Source organism: Podarcis muralis, chromosome 8 (assembly GCF_964188315.1).
Source record: "Podarcis muralis chromosome 8, rPodMur119.hap1.1, whole genome shotgun sequence".
Taxonomy (NCBI): Eukaryota; Metazoa; Chordata; class Lepidosauria; order Squamata; family Lacertidae; genus Podarcis; species Podarcis muralis.
This window is the reverse complement of record NC_135662.1, coordinates 14,631,677-14,657,324: the sequence shown is the minus strand read 5'-3', so window position 1 is coordinate 14,657,324 and position 25,648 is coordinate 14,631,677. Positions and strand designations below refer to the sequence as shown.

Below are 25,648 nucleotides of genomic sequence, written 5' to 3'. Positions count from 1 at the left end.
TAATAAGCTTCACAACTTGCTTTTATGTGCATCAGGTTAAAACATGACATACTTCCTAAGCTTAAAGCTGCAAATTAAAGCAAATAAGAGGTGTGACTTGTTAAGAGACAATCTCTTTCTTTCTTTTTTTGGTTATATGATATAGATTTTGTCATATCCTTAATACCAACTGTGACATTGCATGAAAGTGAGATTTTCCCTCAATAATTAGTGCATTTGTGCAGAAAAGGGGTAGAAATTCGTTTGTTAAATCAAAAAACTTTTTTTCAGCGCCTTATTTAGTTTTTAAGTGCTGACATTTTATTTTTATTATTATTATTATTATTATTATTATTATTATTATTATTATTATTATGGCTAGGGGGTTCAAAAACTGAGCGAGCCTGTGCTGTTGCACAGGGTTCCAGTTGGCCAGCTATACTTGAGCTCTTTGGTGGAAGAATTATATACAAATTGAGTTTATGAGCAAACAAGTGAAACCTGCAACAAAATGTTGCAGTTTGGAATTCTTCTGTACAGGGTGTTTGCCAGCCAGCCAGCCCCTTTTGCAGGTTTCCATTGAATTGACACTTGAGAGCCATATTTGATTTAATATTTGTATTCTACTTTTCCAGTAACATTGCTGAGTTGCAAGGCTGGCAAAATGGTCCTATCTTCTGCCCCTGGAATCTGCAGTTAAAGGGATTACGAAGGACCAGATCCTTATCTCCCCTACTCATCCTCATGGGCCAAATTTAACAAGTGGGTTAGGATTATGATCTTTGGGACTTCAAAGCACCACACTGGGATTGGTGAGTTAGCAACCTTGAAGTTATTGGCTGTCAGCTGATGGGTGGTGATTTCGGGCCTGCTTTCTGCAGCACAATCAATTCCTTTTTTATTTCCCATGGGGAACTTGGCCAAGCAGCTGATTTAACCGTGTCTCTGCTTGCCCCAAACCTGAGATCACATGAGGTGTCAGGTACAGAGCTGGTGGGTTCAGTTTGGAGAAAACAACCCAGAGTCCTGAGCTGGGCTGAATTTGGCCTGCGTGCTGGAGGTTCCTCACCTCTGAATTAGATGAAACGATGGCTCATTGAAGGGATGCAGGTGGCGCTGTGGGTTAAACCACAGAGCCTAGGACTTGCCGATCAGAAGGTCAGTGGTTTGAATCCCCGTGACGGGGTGAGCTCCTGTTGCTCGGTCCCTGCTCCTGCCAACCTAGCAGTTCGAAAGCACCTCAAAGTGCAAGTAGATAAATAGGTACTGCTCCGGTGGGAAGGTAAACGGCGTTTCCGTGCACTGCTCTGGTTCGCCAAAAGCGGCTTAGTCATGCTGGCCACATGACCCAGAAGCTGTACACCGGCTCCCTCGGCCAATAAAGCAAGATGAGCGCCGCAACCCCAGAGTCGGCCACGACTGGACCTAATGGTCAGGGGTCCCCTTTACCCTTTACATTGGTACCTCAGGTTACATACGCTTCAGGTTACAGACTCCGCTAACTCAGAAATAGTGCTTCAGGTTAAGAACTTTGCTTCAGGATGAGAACAGAAATTGTGCTCCGGTGGCGCGGCGGCAGCAGGAGGCCCCATTAGCTAAAGTGGTGCTTCAGGTTAAGAACAGTTTCAGGTTAAGTACGGACCTCCGGAAAGAATTAAGTACTTAACCTGAGGTACCACTGTACCTTTATGGCTCATTGAAGACTTGGTTTAATGCAGCATACAGAGAAGGGAAGCAGCTGCACCTGTGGACAGAAGCCTCATGCATCTGTTTGTTAAGCCAAGATATGATAGCCAAACAAGATCACTGTGAAATGCAATGCAGATTTACCTACATTGCACATTTTCATAGAATCATAGAAGAGTTGGAAGGGATCCTGAGAGTCATCTAGTCATCTAGGTGTGACAGGAAGTCCTCCTGGCTAGAGCAACATCCCCCTGTGTGTCCACTCTGGGCAAATAGGAAATGTTGTATTTAACTGCTTAGGTTACATCCCACACATCCAGCCTCTCCAAGGAAGGAGAGTCCACCACCTCCCGAGGGAGTCCATTCCAGTCGAACAGCTCTTACCTTGTAAGGGAAATGGGTCTATACGAATCTGCTCTGTTGCTGAAACACAGTTCTTGATTCTCAGCTTGCATTAATGTTCATGGTGACCAGAAATAAAGGAAGGCAAGGGTCTACTTATTTGTACAGAAAATGTTGGCAAGAACAATTTGCCTTGCCAGAGTAAAGACACTCTGCTCATCACAATTCCTGCTTCTACAAGATCCCTCTCCCCTTTGCTTCTTACACATCAGTGCAAGTGGGGGATCAAACTCTGTTGCATTGATATAGAATGATATATCAATGATATAGAAAGGTCGGCGGTTCGAATCCCCGCGGCGGGGTGTGCTCCCGTTGCTCGGTCCCAGCGCCTGCCAACCTAGCAGTTCGAAAGCACCCCCGGGTGCAAGTAGATAAATAGGGACCGCTTTCTAGCGGGAAGGGAAACGGCGTTTCCGTGTGCGGCTCTGGCTCGCCAGAGCAGCGATGTCACGCTGGCCACGTGACCTGGAAGTGTCTCCGGACAGCGCTGGCCCCCGGCCTCTTGAGTGAGATGGGCGCACAACCCCAGAGTCTGGCAAGACTGGCCCGTACGGGCAGGGGTACCTTTATCTTTAATTGGCCAAGCATGGGTGCTCCATTCTTTTTTCCACGAGAAGGAACTGTGAAACCACCCCCTCCCCAATGCTGTGTTTTCACTATAGATTGAAACCCTGTGGACACAGAGTCCTGCCTGCATCCCACTGATTTCAGCCGGATTTTATCTCTTTTAACTTGAGACTGGTGTGCTAATAATTTGGTCTAAACAAAGTAAATTTCTACAGATTGTATTGTTATGGTTGGGGAGGAAGGCACATGAGAAAACAGAGCTACACCGTCTCACAAGCCAATCTTATAAGTGTACAGTGGTACCTCGGGTTACAGACGCTTCAGGTTACAGACTCCGCTAACCCAGAAATAGTACCTCGGGTTAAGAACTTTGCTTCAGGATGAGAACAGAAATTGTGCTCTGGTGGCGCAGTGGGAGGCCCCATTAGCTAAAGTGGTACCTCAGGTTAAGAACAGTTTCTGGTTAAGAACAGACCTCCAGAATGAATTAAGTTCTTAACCCGAAGTACCACTGTAAAGTGTGTTGTTGGATTCCAAGCCTAAACTCCAGTCCTCCTGTGATTTACAAAGATAGCACAACAAAGCTATTAATTATCCTCTGCTGAGGGGTGCCCTATATAATTACTTTTTACCCAATGTTAAACTGTTGCTGTGTTTCTCAGAGGCCATAACAACATGGAGCCTGGTATTTAGGAAAAATTAAATGCAAAACAGTAAGCAGGGTGATTTTAAAGCTCAATGAACGTAAGCAAGTGTGAAATCAACTCTGCTGAAAGGTATTCTTCTTGTTTAAAGTCAAAAGGGCATGTGCCCATAGCAGCAATTTGAAACAGTAAAAGCACCACTCTCTGCACAGTTGAAATATAATTAAAGCATTATTGAGGAAGGGAGAATGAGAGCCAAGCGCAATAATCGCCAAGTTCATTCATCGCCCATTAAAAAGGTGGGTGTTTTGCAGCACAAACCTCAGCATATGCACGCAAAGGTAACATTTTATGCAGATCAGTAATAGACCTGTTATATGCCTGTTGCCTTTGTCCGTGGAGTCCAGTAGTGATGTATGGAAGTGAGAGCTGGACCATAAAGAAGGCTGATCGCCAAAGAATTGATGCTTTTGAATTATGGTGCTGGAGGAGACTCTTGAGAGTCCCATGGACTGCAAGAAGATCAAACCTATCCATTCTGAAGGAAATCAGCCCTGAGTGCTCACTGGAAGGACAGATCATGAAGCTGAGGCTCCAATACTTTGGCCACCTCATGAGAAAAGAAGACTCCCTGGAAAAGACCCTGATGTTGGGAAAGATGGAGGGCACAAGGAGAAGGGGACGACAGAGGACGAGATGGTTGGACAGTGTTCTCGAAGCGACCAGCATGAGTCTGACCAAACTGTGGGAGGCAGTGGAAGACAGGAGTGCCTGGCGTGCTCTGGTCCATGGGGTCACAAAGAGTTGGACACGACTAAACAACAACAATAAGACCTGTTGCAACCTACTCACTTTTTAAATCTGCAAAATATTTAACACATCCTCACAACAACTCTGATAGGTGGGCCGTTTTTCAGATTCTCTAGAGAGAGAATCTCCGAAAAGCCAGCCAGCCAAGGAACTTAAAACACTACTTGTTACCAGTAAAGACCCAACTGCTTGTCTAGTAGATTGAATCTTGCTCTCTAGGACAAGCAAGGCAGTAAAATGAGTTCTACATTAAAAAAAAAAAACCTTTCCAAAATCGTGAGGAAATATTATGAGAATGATCTAGTTTAGTCAGTTAGAGCAAGGTGCTGATAGCACCAAGGTCGATGGTTTGATCCCCATATGGGACAGTTCCATATGCCTACATTGCAGTGGGTTGGAGTAGAATTCAGGGGTCAGCAAACTTTTTCAGCAGGGGGCCAGTCCACTGTCCCTCAGACCTTGTGGAGGGCTGGACTATATTTTGGAAAGAAAAAAAATGAACGAATTCCTATGCCCCACAAATAACCCAGAGATGCATTTTAAATAAAAGGACACATTCTACTCATGTAAAAACACACTGATTCCCGGACCATCTGCGGGCTGGATTTAGAAGGCGATTGGGCCGGATCTGGCCCCCAGGCCTTAGTTTGCCTACCCATGGACTAGAATGATCCTCCGTGTCCCTTCCAACTCTACAATTCTGTGATCTCCGCTGTTAATATCCTTGCACTTTTAAACGAGACAGATTCCCATGCCAAAGTGCAGGTGGGCTGGAGTGTCCCCCAGCAAACAAGGTAATGCATAGAACAGTGTAAAAGCTGTGCAGGACAGGCAGAAATGCAACAGGTGAAGAAGTGTCTCCCATCACTTTCTATTCTGGGATAAACTACACCAGCTGGCTTCTTGGGCAGCTGTTATAGGAGCCTGGGTGGTTTTTGGGGTGGGTGGGAGAGGAGACACAAGGAGAGGAGGAGGAGGAGAACAACAACTGCCCTTGATGGATAAATGGTCTGGCATCACATAAAGTATATTAATCTATTAATATAAAATGGCCGCTGTTCTACAGGGATGTAAATCAGGCGGATCTGTCAATCTACTTCTGCTGCACTTCAAGACATGAGCAGCCGGCGATTGTTAAAAGTCACCCCATGGATTTGACTTTCCTCCGGAGCGATTTCCTCCTTTCCCCAAGGCAGCCGGGAGCTTTTTTCCCCATTCTTTCCTTCCAAACAAATGAAAAGGAGGTAAGGGAAAGCTAACAAAACACCACCTAAAGGAGCAACGCGGGAATGAGGCTCAGCCCAGCGTTTGCTCTTTCTGCAATTATTTCAGGACGGCTTCTTCTCGCAGCTCCCGCGTGGCCGCGATCAAGAGTTTGTCGAAGTCACCAGCAGCGCTTCGAACTTTCCCCTTTTGCAGAAGATAGACGGGGGACGCCAGTCAGATGCGCCTAGGCGCGTCTTGACACACGGTCACCTGCCTGTCTCCCTCTCTCCGCACCCTCACGCAGATTTCCATTTGAAGCACGGCAATGAAACAATGAACGTGGAACACCAACTGGGCTGGGGCTGGGGCTTACTCTCTGCCTATTTCTTCCAATGACTTGGGATTTTTTTTAACAATTAAAATTAGATCAGAGGGGAGGGAACAAGTGACGGCACACACAATTACGCGCCGCCCCGTTGCACGGCCTGAGGCTGTGCGCGCAAGCAGCTTTTACGCTTTTCTTGGACTCTCAGATTTTGCCATCTCAGTGCACCCCCCCCCCCAAATAATCCACATCTCACCCACCAGAGCCTTTGCAAAGGGATTTTGATTTTTTATTTATTTATTTTTTTGGTGCGGTGGGGCGCACGCGTTACTTTGTCCATTAATCACAGGGCAGAGGGTCTTAATCATAATGGCCAGGGCTTAAATTTAACTGGGTTCACATTATAGGACAGGGTGCAGCTGTTTCGGAGTCTTCCAGGACGTAAGAAAGGCTCCCCCTCCCCCATTTAAAAGGAATATCCGACAGCGTAACCGGCGCGAGGGGTAGCAAGGAGCGAGATATCCGACCTTATAGCCAGCCCCAAATTCTGTTGATTTCAGCTAAACTTCTGGGCAGTGCCCCTGAATGCCCCGGACTTCTGATTATAGGATTGAAGGCTCCGAATGATTTTTATTGGGGGGGGGAGGTGTGTGGAAAAGGAGCAATTGTCTCTTCCATAGGAAGTTCTGCACCCTCTGCGTGATTTCTCTAGGGACCCAGCGTCCGGATTTGGGGACCTGTGCGCGCGTGCGTAATTCAGAACCATTTTGCGCCGGCTTTCCAATGAGAAGTTAGGGGGCGCGGGTGAGAAAGTGGTCCGGGTCCATTATGACAACTTGCGCGGTTGCTGTACTTTGGAAACACAGCAGGCGAGGCCGGAGGGACTTTTACGGAGGAGATAAAAGCGCACGGCTACATTGAGGTCATTTAAGCGAACAAGTGTGTTCCACATATTTCTACATAAGCAGTCTGGTTCCTTTCTGCAAACGTGCACAAGATCGAGGTCCGAAGGCTCCAGTCCCACGCTCGATTACGAGGGAGCAAAACCCATGGAACGAAGTGAGGATTTAGTTCAGCATGCACGTGGAGTCCCACGGAGCTCGAGTGGGGTTGCTCCCCAAGCATCGCGCGTGAGGCTGCAGCGCGACCCCAGAATGGAAGTTGCTCCCGAGTGAGCGCTTAGTGCAGCCTCGGACCATGCACTAATAACCAAAGAAAGACTGCGACATTATAGAAGTGCATTGATTATATATATATATATAAAGCATCCTTGATATTGTTACAGGCAACCTTCTCTTCCGACCGCCCCTCCCCCGCCAACAAATTTAAACGTCTTTTTTTCTCTCTTTACACTGCATTAAAGTTAAGAGCAAAATGCACGTAACAAAGAACGCGGAGACAAAAAAACCAAAAACATCCCGCATGTGAACAGAATGAAGATATGATTTGATTAATTAACAGAAGGTGAAGGCATGCTTTTTAAGGGAGGCAGGACATTTGGAAGGCGGGTAGAGAAAGTAGCTGCAGGTTTTTCACGTTGGGGGAAAAAAAGAAGAAAGAGAATGAAAACTTTGTCCAAAATCGAGGGACCCTGCTAGAAGAGCCGCGGGTTGTATCGTATGCAAATACGCAAGCTGACGTAAGAGATCATGTGGGTTTTGGCGTAGATCACCACCACCGATCGGAGAGGGTTTTTTTTTAATTTAATTTATTTTTTCCCCCCAAATTGCTCCTGGGTTGTGGGGTGTGTTTTTTTTGTGTGTGTGCGTGAGTGTTTGTGTGTGTGCGTGAGTGTGGTGGTGGTTGCTTTTTTTTCCGCGGCGGGGGTGGGGTGGGGGGGTGCGCGGTGGGCCGAGTGTTAAAACCGAGAGTCCCGGACTGGCTCCCCCGCGTTCTAGAACGCGCACCGAGAGTTCCATTCCCGGGGAAAGTTCGTGTCTCGGCGTTCCAAAGCTTTGATCGCAGGTAAGGAAGGGGAAGGAAGAAAGAAAGAAAGCAAAAGAAAACAACGTTCGCCCTCCCTTCCTCCGCCCCTATTATTATTATTAGGCATTTGGTTTGTTTGTTTTTAAGAAGGAACAAGGAAGTGCGGTTCTTTGCCAAAAACAAACCAACAACCCCGCTGATAAATCTTTTTGCCACATGGACTTAAGATGCTCTTTGCTTTTGCCCTGTAAACCCGACCGATCGGGCAAGCCACTCGGACCTAACTTTTGGGGAGGGAGAAAAAAAAAGATTCCGTTTTGTTAAGAGGACTTGAGAGCGGGTGGGGAGGGGAGGAAGGAAGGCAGGGAGGGAGGGGCGTTGAAGAGAGGAAAGATTGCGAGGAAGGTGGCAAAAGATCGGATTAAAAGGAAAACATACACGAGTATTGGAAAGGAGGCCCTTCGCCCTCTCTTCAAGCCGATCTCAAGTTGTTGTTGTTGTTGTTGTTGTTTTAAGGGAGGAGGGGGCTGCATGCCGGGCGGGGGGGGGCGGGCAAAAAAGGAAAGAAGGCGAAGGGTGTTTTTTTCTTTAAAAAAAATACATTAAAAAATATGTCTACGTTTCCCTATGTCGACATCAGCCACACAAAATATGGCGTCCGCTTTCGAGAAGGCGTTACGTAGAGGCGAGGAAGGCGATCTTGGAAATCCAGGCTTGGAGAATGAGGGACACCCCCGCCCCCTCCTTTCCCCCATAACTGCGACGTTGGTGGAGCGGGTGGGGGCCGGACGCCTTTGCCCTCGGGTTCCCCGCGCGCCTCCTGGAAGACGGGGTCAGAGTTTTAAGGTGGGGAGGGGGTGGGAGTGGGGAGGGGTAGCCCCTCCACAGGCTCCGAGCAAGCATAGATTTGGGCTGCAATTCCAGGCACACACCAGATTTGTCTTTCATGCAGGCACCATGACGCGTTTGGGCTGCAGTCTCTTTCTCTCTCCCCTCTGCAACCCCGGAAAAAATCTGCAAATTGACAGAAGTATTTTCCCCCTATTAATAGGAAATAATGGCTCTGTAGAAGCCACGCTTGCATAGCATAACGCATCGGGCTAACTCTCCTCCCCACCCCCAAATTTTTCCACCCCTACCCCATCTTCTGATAGCGGGTGGGGAGGGGCGATCATCTTCTTGGCGCATCCCCTGGGGTTTTTTTTTTTTTTGCTAAGAAATGAAAAATATAAATCTTGCCTGGTGTATTCCAACGCCCTGTTGAAAAACCGAAACAAAACCCGAAATGAGGAAAAAAGGTTACTCCTAACCGTGTTGGTTTTACTTCTGATTTGATCCTGTTCCAAAGATCTCCACAATCCTGGGAAATGTTAAGGTGTTCTGGTCATCATTCCACATTTCCTTTGGAGAGACTTCCAGGTCTATCCTTTCCCCCACCCAAAAAAACCTTCCCCTCCCCCCATCAGTTTTTATTTTCATAGGATTTGAATTGGACTTGCTCCTTTCCTGTCTCACTGGGGAGAACGAGAGAAAAGACAACAACAAAGGCTGCTCCAACCCCTGAGATAAAGTGCTGTGGGAGAGGCTTGGTTTTTGAGGAAGTGAAGTTTTGATTTGCTGAGAAGTTCCACCTGGTTGATTGACTTCAAAGCCATGTGAGACGGTTCAGAGCCCTAGACTTGTTTCCCGATGGCCTTTTGTTTGCCTGCTGGAGGAATTCAATGCCAAGCTGGGTACATTAGTTGGTTGTCTTGTCTTTCCTTTGAAAGGGCACGTTGTACTTTTGGCAGCTGCAGGTTTTGAACCCTAAATCCTAATGCACTTGTCAGTTAAGAGCAATAAGAAGCAGGCAGCTTTCAGAGCAGGTGTGAGCCTATTGCAGCAACAGCAAATAATCTTTTTGCACCCTAAAGGAATCTACAGTTATTACGACACGTGCTCTCATAGAATCATAGAATTGCAGAGTTTGAAGGGACCCCGAGGGTCATCTTGTCCAACCCCCTGAATCTCAAATAAAGCATCCATGGCAGATGGCCATCCAGCCTCTGCTTAAAAACCTCCAAGTTAGGAGGGTCGACAGGCTTTCGAGGGAGACCGTTCCACTGTCAAACAGCTTTCATGGCCTAGACTCCGGTAATCAAATGTATAATGTGTCGTCCTCAGTTGTTTGATATATGCATGGGCATAAAGGGGGGGGGATGTAAACAGTGGGGCCAAATAGTGATGGTAAGGTAAAGGGATCCCTGACCATTAGGTCCAGTCGTGGCCAACTCTGAGGTTGCGGCGTTCATCTCTCTTTATTGGCCGAGGGAGTACAGCTTCTGGGTCATGTGGCCAGTATGACTAAGCCGCTTCTGGCGAACCAGAGCAGCGCATGGAAATGCCGTTTACCTTCCCGCCGGAGCAGTACCTATTTATCTACTTGCACTTTGACATGCTTTGGAACTGCTAGGTTGGCAGGAGCAGGGACCGAGCAATGGGAGCTCACTCCGTCACAGGGATTTGAACCACAACCTTCTGATCAGCTCTGTGGTTTAAATCACAGCGCCACCCTACTAAATAGTGATGAGTGACCTGCAAAAAAATATGGTCTGTGACGATTCAGTTAAAGCTTAAATTTATGTAAAATAAACTCTGTGACCATGTACAGTAGTGGTAATTGGTGCTAATACAATCAATCACCCCAGTTTTGCTATGTTAAGTAACACTTGTAGGGAGATGGGGGAACAGGAAGGGGGCAGTTTCCAGCCCCACAACAAAAAATGGGGAATAAAAATGTGTGATGGGAAAAATGAGGGGGAGCATTTGGATTAAATGCAATCAAGCTAGCTTTTGAGATGCACAGGACTTGCCTTTTCTACATGAACAGCTCTGTACAGTTTGCAGCTATTAAATCCACTTTGCCCAGCTGAAAACTGCACCCGGGTCCTGCTTGCAAATTTACCATGGGCTTCTTGTTGGGGAAGGTGAGATCAAGATGCTGGACCTTTGGCCTGATCCAGCAGGTCTTTTATTACATCCAGAAAGCGGAATTGGGAACCTTGCTGGATTTGGTATTCACAGCTCAATCCTGGGCATGTTTATTCTAACTTAGGTGTCTAGGGCCAAAGCCTCGGTAAAGCAGGACTCTGCAACTATTGACCCACTGTGCTGTATGCCAACACACTTCTGCCATTCTTAACAGGCAACAAACCTAGGAGCTTTAGCATTGTCCCATTTATGTCTACTAATCACAGTGTTCTACCTTTCATGGTCAGAGGCAGAAAGCCTGTAAGTGTCAGCTGCTGGCAATCTCAGGTAGAGTGAGTGTTACTGTGTTCAGGGTCCTGCTTGGGGGCTTCTTGTGGTCATCTGGTTGGCCACTGTGACCCTAGAGGCCTGGACAAGATGGGCTTTTGGTTTGATCCAGCACAGCTGCTCTTGTGATTTTTACACCTTGATGGAGCATGAGTTGTGCAGATCTGTAGTACAGTAGTACCTTGGTTCTCAAACGCCTTGGTTCTCAAACAGCTTGGAGCCCAAACACTGCAAACCCAGAAGCAACTGTTCTGGTTTGCAAACTTTTTTCGGAAGTTGAACGTGCTCCATTTTGAGTATTAGGCTTCCGATTTGAGTGCCACACTTCAGTTTTGAGTGTTACGCTGAGGTCTGTCTGTTTTTGCTATTTATTTTCCCTTTTTGTGGCTCTGAGTGTGTGTAACCCAGTTCAGCTACTGTTTGATTGTGTGACTGCAGTACATTGCTTATTGCTATCATTTGGATCAATGGTCTTGTTAGATAGTAAAATTCATGTTAAATTGCTGTTTTGGGGGTTGTTTGGGAAAGTCTGGAACGGATTAATCCATTTTGCATTACTTTCTATGGGAAAGCATGCCTTGGTTTTGGAACGCTTTGGTTTTGGAACGGACTTCCGGAACGGATTAAATTTGAGAACCAAGGTACCACTGTAGAGATTTTGTGGGCAGGTATGCATTGGGTCCCAAGCAGGGCATATGCTTTGCAAGTCCCAAGTTCATTTTCTGTCAACTTGTGTTAAAGGTAATCTCAAGTGGAGAGCTGAGAACCATCTCCGCCTGAGTCTATGGAGGTGCACTGCTTGTTGGAGTTGACAGAGCTGAGCGAGATGGACCAGTGGCTCACAAGACAGTGGGGACCCATGATGCCAAGGGGTGATCAGTAGAGGTCCCTGAATCACATCAGCACTGGAGTAAGTTAACCCTACTATTGCGGTTTCTCACTACACGCTCCAAAGTTGTCATTTGCTCCATTAAGAGAAACGTGTGGGTACCTATAATCCTTCCCTAACAGGACAAAATGGGATGTGGATGGTGCTGTGGGTTAAACCACAGAGCCTAGGAAGGTCGGCGGTTCGAATCCCCGCGACGGGGTGAGCTCCCATTGTTCCTTCCCTGCTCCTGCCAACCTAGCAGTTCGAAAGCACATCAAGTGCAAGTAGATAAATAGGTACCACTCTGGCGGGAAGGTAAACGGCATTTCCGTGCGCTGCTCTGATTCACCAGAAGCAGCTTAGTCATGCTGGCCACATGACCCGGAAGCTGTACGCCGGCTCCCTCGGCCAATAAAGCGAGATGAGCGCCGCAACCCCAGAGTCGGCCATGACTGGACTTAATGGTCAGGGGTCCCTTTACCTTTAACAGGACAAAATAGAAAGGAGAGGGAGCAAATTTCTAGGGGGGAAATGGCTGAAAGGAAAGGACAGCAAAAGAAGTTGTGGTCCCAAGTGGGACCACCCCACATACACAAACAAGACAGCTGGGCTATAGAGAAATGCAAAGATACAGGAAGTCTGATCATCATCATCATTGTCTGGTTGCTGTTCATGTAGGACAGCTTCAAATGCTTTTATATAGTCCTAAGTTCCAAGTTTCCTATTACTGAGCTATTTTTAATACAGTGTGCTTAAATTCATTGTTGCTCTGGCAATAAGAACAACAACAATAATTTTAAAAAATGGGAACAGAGGAACTGAGATTTATGAAGCATGGAAGCCATAGCTGATGCGAGAGTGAGGTGTCAGAAGCTAGAGGGTTTTCTTGACCCTTTAAAAAGCCCATAGCCATAGAAGAAGAGGACACCACCCTCTTTGGCTTGTCTTAAACCCCTCTGGTTCCAGCAGGACTGGGACATGTCTAAGAGGGTTCGGCAATTATAGCGTATATTTAATAGAATTGAGGTCTTTTCAGTCATTCTGGAAATCACTGTCATATCCTGGAATTTTCCATTTCCTGACCAGAAACAGCTTTCCAACATAGTACTCAACTTTTCTATCATTCTGTGTAAAAGTAGAAAAGAAACCATTCCCTCCCCCATTTTAATTTCTGCCAACAGCTGTGTAAAATCAGGAATTATAATACACTTTAACTGTTCCAAGCAATTCTTTAAGAAATTAAAAACTTTGCCTGAAGTGTTTCAAGAAGCATTTACTCACATCAAACGCTGGGGGGGGGGGGGCGGATTACAGTGGTACTTTGGTTCTCAAACTCCTTGGTACTCAAACAACTTGGAACCCAAACACTGCAAACCCAGAAGTAAGCTTTCCGGTTTGCGAACTGTTTTCGGAAGCCAAACATGCTTCGTTTTGAGTGTTACACTTCCGGTTTGAGTGCCACACTTCCGTTTTGAGTGTTATGCTGAGGTCTGTCTGTTTTTGCTATTTATTTTGCGTTTTTGTTTTTGCAGCTCTTTTTGTGACTCTGTGGATCCCAGTTCAGCTACTGATGGATTTATTGTGTGACTGCAGTACATTGTTTATCACTTTCATTTTGTGGATCGATGGTCTCGTTAGGTAGTAAAATTCAAGTTAAATGGCTGTTTTAGGGGTTGTTTTTGAAAGTCTGGAACAGATTAATCCATTTTGCATTACTTTCCATGGGAAAGCACGCCTTGGTTTTGGAACGCTTTGGTTTTGGAATGGACTTCGGGAACGGATTAAGCTTGAGAACCAAGGTACCACTGTAGAAATAAGTGAAGAAGAGTCCGTATATAATAGCAAGTGGCTTCACACTTTGCTTCCCCTTGTGCTTTCTCTGTGTCACTGGATGTAGCTAAAGTAGGGGTGGTGAATCTGTGGCCTTCCATATGTTGATGGACTACAACTCCCATCATCCCTGACTATTGGCCATGCTGGTTGGACCTGATGGAAGTAGGAGCTCCCCAAAACATCTAGAAGGCAACAGATTCTGTACCCCAAGCTAAAGGGTTGAAATGAGGAAACAACATGAATAAGTTTGTCCAAATATTATTTCTATAAATGGATATGTTTCAACGTTTATGCCCTGCCTTTCTGTGATCAAAATCAAACTCAAGGCAGCTTTAAAATAAAGCTATAGGTCGCGGCAAAAGTCTTGTTGCCTCTTATAGTATAGACAGTGCTATGGAGAGTTTTGGGGGGACAACCCCGGAAAACCAGGAGGGAGGTGGAAGAGAGCTGGAATACTCTCCAGATGTGGACTGCAGCTTCCCTCTGATGGAGGTTATAGACCAAAACATCTGGAGGCAACCACATTGGCTACTCCTGGAACAAAGTGTCTTAGCTGGGTTGCTGGAACCCTAAACAAGGGTTCTTCATAGAGGGCAATTTGTTGTGTGTCTGACTTGGGTCCCATAATCCAGGAAAAACAGGGTTCCCTGTGGAGATGATTCCATATACCAAGAAGGTTTAAAAACAAAAACAAAGAAACTTATAAATGTTTGAGGACGGGGGGGGGGGGGGGGACTTGCAATCAGTGATTTGCCTAACCTTGTAAAGCAGTTTTTTGTATACTGTTCCAGAGTTGTCTCTCTGATTCCGCCCCCAGCTTCTGAGCTATCAATATATAACTGCGTCTTTGTTGACATAGAAATTAACACTGCCTAGAATTGGTGATATGTAGGCCATGAAGGTTTGCACCTTTTCTATCTGTTTTCAAGGATTGAGGTGATTTAATTAGCGCTTTCCCTAGTTGCTCCCTGACATTTGGTCCAGTCGGAATATTTTGTGTCATTCTGGGTGGTGGTTTTATGCAGAGATGTGAAATGGCAGAAGAAGGTGTTGGAAAAGTGGAAATCGGTAAGGATAAACAGGGTCTCACCTCACAAGACAGACAAAAATCAGCTCTGTCTGTTATACATACATATTTATATGAAACACGACATGTAAAAAACCAATATTGCAGAAGTTAGGCTCAAAACTTTCTTTATGTGACATGATACTTTTCTAACCAATTTAGTCTCCCCTTTTTTGGAATGTTTCCAGTTACAGGCTTCAATTACTGTTTGCTCTGAATTGATTTCCCCCCAGTGCAAAAGACTGGAATATTATATGTTTAAGAAATAAATTTATGTTGTAATTGGGGTCATAATGGCTGAGCCGTAATTGTTATTCCTGCGGGCTTGTTTTTGAGGACAGCTATAATGTAACTTATAAAACTCTTGTTTTTGTTTATAACTGGAAGTATAAAACTGGGCTGTCCTAGTAGGCTATTTGTCTTTGTAACATGGGGAAACATTCAAATATGCATTCCTGACCTTCAGTCTTAAATAATACCATTGGGGGGCAGTTTTATCCCATGATCTTCTCTTTGGGAAGATTGGCTGTTATTCAGCTAAACAGTTAGCCTGACTTGGGTGTCATGCCAAACCATAGTTTACTCTGATGACAGTTAGTGTAGGGGAGCCTTAGACTCATGCCACCCACACCTTCCTATAGTGTGGCTGAAAGGAGATGCTCAAAAGCATTTGCAGTGGTGCCCCGCAAGACGAATGCCTCGCAAGACGAAAAACTCGCTAGACGAAAGGGTTTTCCGTTTTTTTAGTCGTTCCGCAAGACGAATTTCCCTATGGGCTTGCTTCACAAGACGAAACGTCTTGCGAGTTCTTGCGAGTTTGTTTCCTTTTTCTTAAAGCCGCTAAGCCGTTAATAGCCGCTAAGCCGCTAATAGCCATGCTTCGCAAGACGAAAAAACCACAAGATGAAGAGACTCGCGGAACGGATTAATTTCGTCTTGCGAGGCACCACTGTGTTTCTGTTTTTGATCATCCGAACCTGACAAATTATGGATAATTTTAACTGAAGTCAATGGAAACTGGGGCAGCTTCAAACTGGTTTCTGAACCTGGTTTATTTTAACCAATTGTAGTTAAAACTAACCACGGTTTAGAGTGGGAACAACACACTAAACTGTGTTTAGCCTAAATATTCTGTGGTTTAAAAATGCAGGGCTAATGCCTCTACAGACCAGTCCTAAGCATGTAAGTTTTACTGAGTTCACTGGGGCTTCCTCCCAAGTAACAGAGAAAAGGTTACTTAATTGGAAGCAAATAACTTTTGAGATTGACGGGACTGCCTTCCCCGTCAAGTCTGTTGCACATTTCTTAAGCAGATGAAGCTCTCATTAGGCTGCAGGCATTGTCACAGTGTGTGCATTTTATCAAGGTCTACAGTATCCTTTTACTGTGTGATACTTTGTAAACAGAGCTCTGGCCTAGATAGGTTTACTGCTTCTTTATTCCTGCCTAGTTAGCAATCGGTTAGCCTCTTTCCTTTGTCCCAAGTTATTTTACCCAGCCCTCGCTTTTCAGGAGCCCTTCCTGCAAAAACCACAAAGCTCCAAGAAATCAATTAACAACAGACAGCCAAGGCGAAATGCAATTTAGGTCATCTGCAGCCAGTAGGGAAGAGAGAGATATGATGGCATTCTGTGAACACGTCCTGAGTCTGTCCATTGGCCTGTCTAGTCCAGTCCAGTCTGTTCTGATTGACAGTGGCTCTTCTATGTCTCAGAGGGAGGGTCTTTGCTACCACCTGTTACCCAATATCACTTTAATTGAAGGTGCCAGGAACTGAATCTGGAAACTTCTATCTTCTGCCACTTAGCTGCAGCCTAGGGAGCGCTGGAGAAATTGTTGTTCAGCATTTAATGCAGACTTAAATAGCCACTTACATGGTAATCTGTGGCAAGCAGAAATTCTCTCCAGGTGACAAGACAGGGAAGCTCTACAGAAGTCTGGTTTTTTCACCTATTAAGTTGCACTTGAATAGCCTTGGTATAGATGGGCAGGCGCTGTGAGTTAAACCACAGAGCCTAGGACTTGCCGATCAGAAGGTCAGCGGTTCGAATCCCTGTGACGGGGTGAGCTCCCGTTGCTCAGTCCCTGCTCCTGCCAACCTAGCAGTTTGAAAGCACGTCAAAGTGCAAGTAGATAAATAGGTACCGCTCTGGCGGGAAGGTAAACGGCGTTTCCGTGCGCTGCTCTGGTTTGCCAGAAGCGGCTTAGTCATGCTGGCCACATGACCCGGAAGCTGTTCGCCGGCTCCCTCAGCCAATAAAGCGAGATGAGCGCCACAATCCCGGAGACGGTCATGACTGGACCTAATGGTCGGGGGTCCCTTTACCTTTACAATGGTCACTGGCCACTTTTGTAGACTTGCTTGCAAGGCCAGTAAACTGGTGTTTGGGCTAAAGTCTGACTGTGTTTGACTTGCTTTGGCGTGGTGAAAAAGAAATAGCCTCAGATTTCTCCTACCTACGGGACCGCCTCTCCTGGTATGCCCCATGGAGGACCTTAAGGTCCATAAATAGCAACACCCTAGTGGTCCCGGGCCCTAAGGAAGTCAGCTTAGCCTCAACCAGAGCCCAGGGCCTTTTCAACACTGGCTCTGGCCTGGTGGAATGCTCCGTCTCATGAGACCAGGGTCCTGCAGCATCTGATTTCTTTCTGCAGGGCCTGTAAGATAGAGTTGTTCCACCTGGCCTTTGACCTGGAATCAACTTGATCCCCTCTCCCTCTTTCCTTTCTCCTTCTGTGATGGAACTCCTATTTGGGGACTTCCCTGGCTTTTTTCTGGCTCACGTAGGACCAGTCTGGATAGTTGCCCTTGGTGAAGATTTGACATTTTCATCCCCAAAAAGTTTTTGATTTGAGTTTCTACTGAAACGAGGCTGCATTTTAATGTTGTATTTTCATCTTGTTTTTAAGTTGTATTTTAATCAATTGTTTTTATATCTGGTGTTAGCCGCCCTGAGCCTGGTCTTGGCTGGGAAGGGCTGGGTATAAATAAATAAATAAAATATTATTATTATTATTATTTGGTGGAGAAGCCATCCAGGTTTCTCCATCCAGGAAGTAACTACTCGCTTCTCCCTGCCCAAGTTAAAGGAAAAAGGGAGTGAATTTTTGTTCCAGAGTTCAAAGAAGCCTCTTGAAGTGAGCAGGGCTGTGTCAGGCAGATCATGGCGATGCCATAGGCATGCGTAATAATCATGGTTTGAAATTAGCAGGGCGCCAGGTGCGTTTTGCGCCTAAAGATTCTCCGTTTGCGAGCACCTCAAAAGGTCTGGGTTCCATTTGTGTGTGTGTGTGTGTGTGTGTGTGTGTGCCTGGCTGACACGCAATAATTACGGAAATGTATGTGCTTTGAGGCCTCGAAGTATATGTTAAGGATAGACAATACGTTAAGGAGTTTAACAATAAAGAGTAGAGTGTTTGGAAAACTGAAGTATGGTACCAATATTTTTTATTGTAAGCACCCAATTAAACATGTATTAACAATTTCTGCTAAGAGCGTGATATTAAGAACGCGTCGCTTAGGTGAATTGTGTATTAGTTCATGCTTATCAAAATAAGAAATAAAAAGTGTTGCCAACACACACACACCCCAGTGACGACTAGACAGTCTTTTTGGTACCCACAACCCAGGTCCCAAAAGCTATTTGGCTCCTAGCTTTTCTATCCCAGCTTCTAACACTGATAATAAAGGAACAGAGAGGGGGAGCAGATATAATTGCTCCCTGACAACCAGGATGTTTGAAGGGTGGGGTTTTCCCCTGAGACGCAGCTTTGAAAAAGGTGGCAATTCAGGAGTGTTGGAGCGTTACTGCTTCTTCTGGGCTGCAGTTTAGCTTGGTGTTTGAGTTACCATATTTTTCGCTCTATAAGACGCACCAGACCACAAGACGCACCTACTTTTTGGAGGAGGAAAACAAGAAAGAAAAAAATTCTGAATCTCAGAAGCCAGAACAGCAAGAGGGATCGCTGCGCAGTGAAAGCAGCAATCCCTCTTGCTGTTCTGGTTTCTGGGATAGCTGTGCAGCCTGCATTCGCTCCATAAGACACACACACATTTCCCCTTACTTTTTAGGAGGGAAAAAGTGAGTCTTATAGAGCAAAAAATACGGTATTTTGCATGCAGAAGATCCTGGTTCAGTAAGCAATATCCTCAGTTCAAAACCCCCAGAAAGCAAGAAATCTGCTTAAAATCCTGAAAAGGTGCTGCTGCTCAAAGTAGACATTGCTGGCCTTGATAAACCGATAGTCTGGCTTCAGGCAGCTTCATGTGTTTTCTGACAGTTTTTCAGGAGGGGATGGGAGACTAGGGTGGGCTACAGTTGCCCCTCACCCCTCTTCCAGCAAGCAACTTCTCCCCAAACTGCAAATCTTGTTTTTTAAGGGGAAAGACAGCTCTTAATTAGATTCCTGGCCGGCATTTAAATTCTCTCGGTGCTGTACCGTTGGCAGAAATATGCAAGCACATCTCTAAAGGAACTGTAGATTGGAAAAGCACTTGAGAGCTAGTTCATTACTTCTTTGCTTTCCGTGGCGAATTAATTAGATTGCTTCTTTCCCCTAAAATCTCCCCCTCTCTCTTTCCTCGCTTCCCCATCCTCAAAGCTGCCAGCTTCAATTTTTGATTAATTTTACTTTGGAAGTTCATATTGCCTTCAGTAGCAGCAGCAGCAGCCTCATTAATACATCTTAAGTCATTATAGTTGTTTATATCCAACCATAGCTTGCTTTGCACAAGGAACCATGGGCCTGTGGCCCCCTTTATGTTGGGCTGCATGATGTGGGAGTTAAAGGTAAAGGGACCCCTGACCATTAGGTCCAGTTGCGGACAACTCTGGGGTTGCGGCACTCATCTTGCTTAATTGGCCAAGGGAGCTGGCGTACAGCTTCCAGGTCATGATTAAGCCGCTTCTGGCAAACCAGAGCAGCGCATGGAAACGCCGTTTACCTTCCCGCCGGAGCGGTACCTATTTATCTACTTGCACTGTGGTGTGCTTTCGAACTGCTAGGTTGGCAGGAGCAGGGACCGAGCAACAGGAGCTCACCCGGTGGCGGGGATTCGAACCGCCAACCTTCTGATCAGCAAGTCCTAGGCTCTGTGGTTTAACCCACAGCGCCACCCACGTCCCTTGATGTGGGAGTTGAAGATCCACAATTTCCCCACCCATGCTTTTCCCAAGAGTCACTTTCTCACTGTTGCAATGGCTTACCCGTTTTTATCCCCCTTTTCACAAATATGTGAATATGATTAACTAGGGGCTGTGCCCCTGCTCACTCTTCTCCCCAACCACTGCCACTCCCCCTATTAACCCCCTAGGGTCCCCCCTTCTCACCCCATGCCACTATCTTCGCCCCCATCCCTCAGCCCAAGCACTGAGGTCCAGCGCTGCAGGAGGAGCATGTGAAAAATAACAAGGTATACCACAGCACATTCTAGTCTTGGCATCAGTCTTGCAGATTTGCATAGGCTCCCTGTACCATCCCGAGCACAATTCAAAGTGTTGGTGCTGACTTTTAAAGCCCTAAACAGCCTCAGCCCTGTGTACCTGAAGGAGCGTCTCCACCCCCATCATTCAGCATGGACATTGAGGTCCAGCTCCAAGGGCCTTCTGGTGGTTCCCTCATTGTGAGAAGTGAAGCTACAAGGAACTAGGCAGAGGGCCTTCTTGGCAGTGGCACCCTCCCTGTGGAATGCCCTCCCATCAGGTGTCATATAAAGAATTACAGTGGTACATTGGTTGTCGAACTTAATCTGTTCCGGGAGTCCGTTCAACTCCTGGAACTGTTTGAAAACCAAGGTGCAGCTTCCGATTGGCTGCAGGAGTTTCCTGTACTCAATTGGAAGCCGCGTCGGATGTTCAGCTTCCAAAGAACATTCGAAAACCGGAACACTTGCGGGTTTTCGGCGTTCGGGAGCCAAAGCGTACGAGTACCAAGGCATTTGTGAACCAAGGTACACAACCTTTAGAAGACATCTGAAGGCAGCCCTGTATCGGGAAGTTTTTAATGTTTGACATTTTATTATGTTTTTATATGTGCTGGAAGCCGCCCAGACTGGCTGGGGAAAAGTAGCCAGATGGGTGGGGTATAATAATAATAATAATATTTCTGCTTGTGGATCTGTCATGGGCACCTATTGGATAGTGTCTGTGCCATCACGGATAATGAGTATTTCCCCCATGCTGCTCCCCAGTTTCTCATTGGGGGCATGTTTCTGGAGGAAAAAGAGCCTTCCTCAAAAAGAGTTCTAATAGTTTCAGTGTTTAAAATGGATGCAGTGTATTTGTAAGTTTCTCTATTCTGACATTTCCCTTTCCTTTCATAACAACAGGAGGTACGGCAAGGTAGCATCTCAAAGGCGTTCTTGTTGCCACCCTCCTTGCAACAGGCGCCATTCTTTACTTTCATTGGTGCTGGAGAGCTGGGGTTGCTTCTGCTCCAAAACGGAGGCGCCAATCATTCACATCCACTTTGGCAACCCAGGCCTTTTGTTGATACATAAATCGATAAGGAAATTGGATCATGTAATATAATTCTAATGTGAACTGCCATCAGATGAAAAATCATGCTGATGTATTGCGAGCCGGTATGTACAGAGGGGTGCCTGTGGCATGCATTCCTTGCCCCCATGCTGATTATTTTATTGTGATATTTAATGCACGGGAGTTGTTTTTCAAACTGCACTCCAGAGACCCCTGCGTTTTCTCAGTGAGATGATGATTGACTGCAGAGATGCTTCCCTGATAAAACAGTCACTACTATTTGGTGTTTTGCAACTTTCTGACTAGTTGCAGGACCTTAGCCAGACCTAGCAGAGTACACGCAGGATCCACGGAAGCAACTGGCGACTTGGCTGCAGACATAGACGAAGCAGGAACCAGGGACTTGTAGTTAGGTGTTCATTATATACAGTGGGCTATTTACAGGAACAGAACATGGATCTTTAGCTAGCTCTCTCTGACACAACTCACAACTCCTACACTGACACACTGAACTACCAGTTAGTAATCCATTAATTATCACTCCCTTGAGAGAGCTTGACCAGTCAGGGAGCTGTCTCTATGCCTCTGTTATCACCAGGCAGACTTACTCCTTCAGATTGCCTTCTGGCTGGCTGCCAAGCCTTAATTGACTCTGTGTGAGTAGCTGCACGTACACAGTTTCCCAGCAACTACTACTGGGTAGCTGCCTTATTTGTGAATCAGATCACGCAAGGCATTGACCATTCAGCAACATTCTTCCTGTTCTTCCTCTGCAGTGTGCAGCTCTAGATAATGTTGGGTGGCTTCTCCTAGGACAGGGGTGCAGGTACCAGGTTTTCATGGCCTACTTTGTTCAGGGCCAGCACCTGGAGTTGGCAGGGATGCTGGGCCTTGGAGAGGCCTGTTGCTGCTGCCTCTGCCACCAAACCCTGGCCTCCCTTGGCACCATCAGGTACCTCACATGACATGGACACTCCTGTTTTCTGCCACCAGTCGCTTACCACCTCTTCTACCTTGATGCATCTACCCAGGCCACAACGCTCCTTCTGGATACAGAGCTGCTCCTTGGTGGATAGCTGCAAAGTCCCCAAGATGCAATACCCACCAGTGTCAATGTTAGGCATTGCATCTTGGGAATAATAATAATAAGAAGAAGAAGAACAATAATTTATTATTTGTACCCCGCCCATCTGGCTGGGTCTCCCCAGTCACTCTGGGCAGCTTCCAACAAAAATTAAAAATACATTAAAATGTCACACATTAGAAACTTCCCTGACCAGGACTGCCTTCAGATGTCTTCTAAATGTCAAGTAGTTGTTTATCTCTTTGACATCTGATGGAGGGCGTTCCACAGGGCAGGCACCACTACCAAGAAGGCCCTCTGCCTGGTCCCCTGTAGCTTTGCTTCTCGCAATGAGGGAACCGCCAGAAGGCCCTTGGTGCTGGACCTCAGTGTCCGGGCAGAAAGATGGGTGTGGAGATGCTCCTTCAGGGAAATCTGCCACAGAGCTATAGTGTTCCCACCACAGAGCCAAGTAGTGCTATAGCTGGGGAGACGAGTGACTGGCAGCCACTGCCACACTGTTGATGCATGCCAGTCACCTGCCAAAGTCTGCTGTTTGCTTAGTAAAGGCAAACTTTGGCAGCTATCAATCGGAGCCGGATGCCAAATATAGGCTCAGAAGAGCAGACATAGAATTAAGGGTCGAGGTGCCTCGACACATGCTCAACCCAGGATTTGTTCCTTCTATATAAACAAGTAGCTTCATCCACTCCCTGGTTCCCCCACCACACACCCAGTCTAATTTAGGGAGATAAATTATTCTTATTCTTTATGTGTACCCCCCCCCCCGACAGAAACTCAGATGGCTTACAGATAAAATAAAAGGTAAAGGTACCCCTGCCCGTACTCTGGGGTTGTGCGCCCATCTCACTCAAGAGGCCGGGGGCCAGCGCTGTCCGGAGACACTTCCGGGTCACGTGGCCAGCGTGACATCGCTGCTCTGGCGAGCCAGAGCCGCACACGGAAACGCCGTTTACCTTCCCGCTAGTAAGCGGTCCCTATTTATCTACTTGCACCTGGGGGTGCTTTCGAACTGCTAGGTTGGCAGGCGCTGGGACCGAGCAACGGGAGCGCACCCCACCGCGGGGATTCGAACCGCCGACCTTTCGATCGGCAAGCCCTAGGCGCTGAGGCTTTTACCCACAGCACCACAGATAAAATAGGAACAACTAAAAACATTGGGGGGGTAGATGACAACACAATAATTAAGAAACCATTTAACATCAATAAAACTTTGTTTTTTAGTCGTGTCCGACTCTTCGTGACCCCATGGACCAGAGCATGCCAGGCACTCCTGTCTTCCACTGCCTCCCGCAGTTTGGTCAAACTCATGCTGGTAGTTTCGAGAACACTGTCCAGCCATCTCGTCCTCTGTCATCCCCTTCTTCTTGTGCCCTCCATCTTTCTCAACTTCAGGGTCTTTTCCAGAAGAGAAGAGTCTTCTCTTCTCATGAGGTGGCCAAAGTATTGGAGCCTCAGCTTCACGATCTGTTCTTCCACTCAGGACTGATTTCCTTCAGAATGGATAGGTTTGATCTTCTTGCAGTCCATGGGAATCTCAAGAGTCTCCTCCAGCACCATAATTCAAAAGCATCAATTCTTTGGCGATCAGCCTTCTTTGTGGGCCAGCTCTCACTTCCATACATCACTACTGGGAAAACCATAGCTTTAACTATACAGACCTTTGTCAGCAAAGTGATGTCTCTGCTTTAATAAAACTAAAACTATCAATAAAATCAATAAAAATCAATAAAACTAAAACTATACAAATATTAAAGGTCTATTAAAAGCATACATGTAATTACAATCAAAACAGCATGGCACCAGCCTTTTCATTAAGAGCAGTCAGTTCTCAAAAGCCTGATGGAGCAAGATACAGTCATACCTCGGATTTCAAACACCTTGGCTTCCAAACAGATCAGCTCCCGAAAGATCGAAACCCAGAAGTGAGTGTATTCCAGTTTTCGAACGATTTCAGAAGCCGAACATCCAGCACGGCTTCCAATTGGCTGCAAGAGCTTCCTGCAGCCAATCAGAAGCTGTGCTTTGGTTTTGAAAGTTGAATGGACTTCCGGAACAGATTCCATACAACTTCCAAGGTACGACTGTAGTTGGAGGGATAGCAAGGAGGGAGCCAGTCTAGCTTCTCTAGAGAGAGAGAGATCCAACTTTTTGTTGAATGGAATGGGCTGTTTAACCTTTGTATCCAGAAGGCCTCACTTCTCTCCACAAGGACTCAGTTTCCACATCAGTCAAGGTAAAGTTAACAGAGCTCAGTCCTTTCAAACCCTTTGCAAGTCCCAGTTCTGTATCTGCAGTCTAAAACAAAATGCTGGGCAGTGTTGCACCAGTCTGTCTCTATTTTGTTATCGCTCCACCGAGAGTTGCTTTTGCCTCTGCAATTCTGATTATTGCTTGAATACTAACTGACAAGTCAATTGGAGTGAACTTTGAGAAGACTCTTTTAAAAAAAACCTTTTTTTAAAAAAAAAGTGTTCTTCAACCCCAAACCAGGTTTATTAAAGGCTATTGTTCACCATTGCATTGCATCAGTGCAGGCGTTGCTTGCAGTTGTCATAGCCCCATGGGTTGAAGCACCCAAATACAGCAACAAGGAGCCATACCTTGGTTTTCCCCAACTGGGTGCCTGTCGTCCAGCTGTTCCAAACTACAACTTTTCTCCACCCCAGACAGCACAGCTGAATACTGTGAACACTAAATTCGCATTCCGCCACTGACTAGCTGACTCACTGGCATATATTTATTTGTTGTTGTTTTTTCAAAAGACTTACAGCGTATCGCTTCTTTGATTTCATAGGCCCGATGTGGATTTTAATTGCAAAGCATAATTACCTTGTGCTGAAAATGTTTTGACTATCATAAATAAGGGGCTCAACTGTCATAATAGAGAGCTATAATCTCATTAAGGGTATAAGAAGCAGAGATTACTTTTTAAGGCAACAAGAGGCAGAATTCCTTTTGTTACGTTGGTGTTTGTACCTGGGCGCTTTAGCCCAGGATTAAGGAACCTGTACCTCTCTAGACTGCTGATGTTGCATCAGCTGATTGCTTTTACCGTACGGTTTTTATGGATTTGATATATTAATTGTGCAAATTGCCTTGGAACCAGTTTTGGTGAAGGGCGATACATTGATGTTTTAAATGCAACGTTATTGTTTATTCTGTTGGTGAGTTGCCTAACACCGAGCGGTCTCCAGGCAACTCACAACAATTTAGAAACATGCAAAAATCTTAAGGCAACTAATATAAAACGACATTTTAACGTTGCCAAAAACACTACCAACAGCACAAATATGCGGTAATTAGAGCATAGCAACCAGGACATCATATGCCTTCTAAAAGTAAGCAATAATATCTTCTCACAATATCTGGATGGGGGTCCTGTGGCTAGCACTCTCATCATTTATCTTAACCTTTAAATCACAAACTTTGTCAAAAGACCACCAGTTTTAGGTTCTGTGTTTACAACATAA

The 25,648-nt window shown here is 46.0% G+C and overlaps 1 protein-coding gene across 3 annotated transcripts in view; it reads left to right on the top strand.

Moving 5' to 3' along the window:
* Positions 1-6,388: 6,388 nt before the first annotated feature.
* The window catches only part of ZHX2 (zinc fingers and homeoboxes 2), a 48,628-nt gene continuing 29,368 nt past the window's right edge, over positions 6,389-25,648 (top strand). Inside the window, exons 1-2 of one of the 3 annotated variants that reach the window (XM_077932745.1) lie at positions 7,437-7,584; positions 11,584-11,752. The gene's annotated coding sequence lies outside the window, so the exon portion shown is untranslated. Of the gene's footprint in view, positions 7,259-7,431; positions 7,585-11,583; positions 11,753-25,648 lie in introns of those variants that run through there. The other 2 variants (XM_028736221.2, XM_028736220.2) reach the window with 2 other exon arrangements.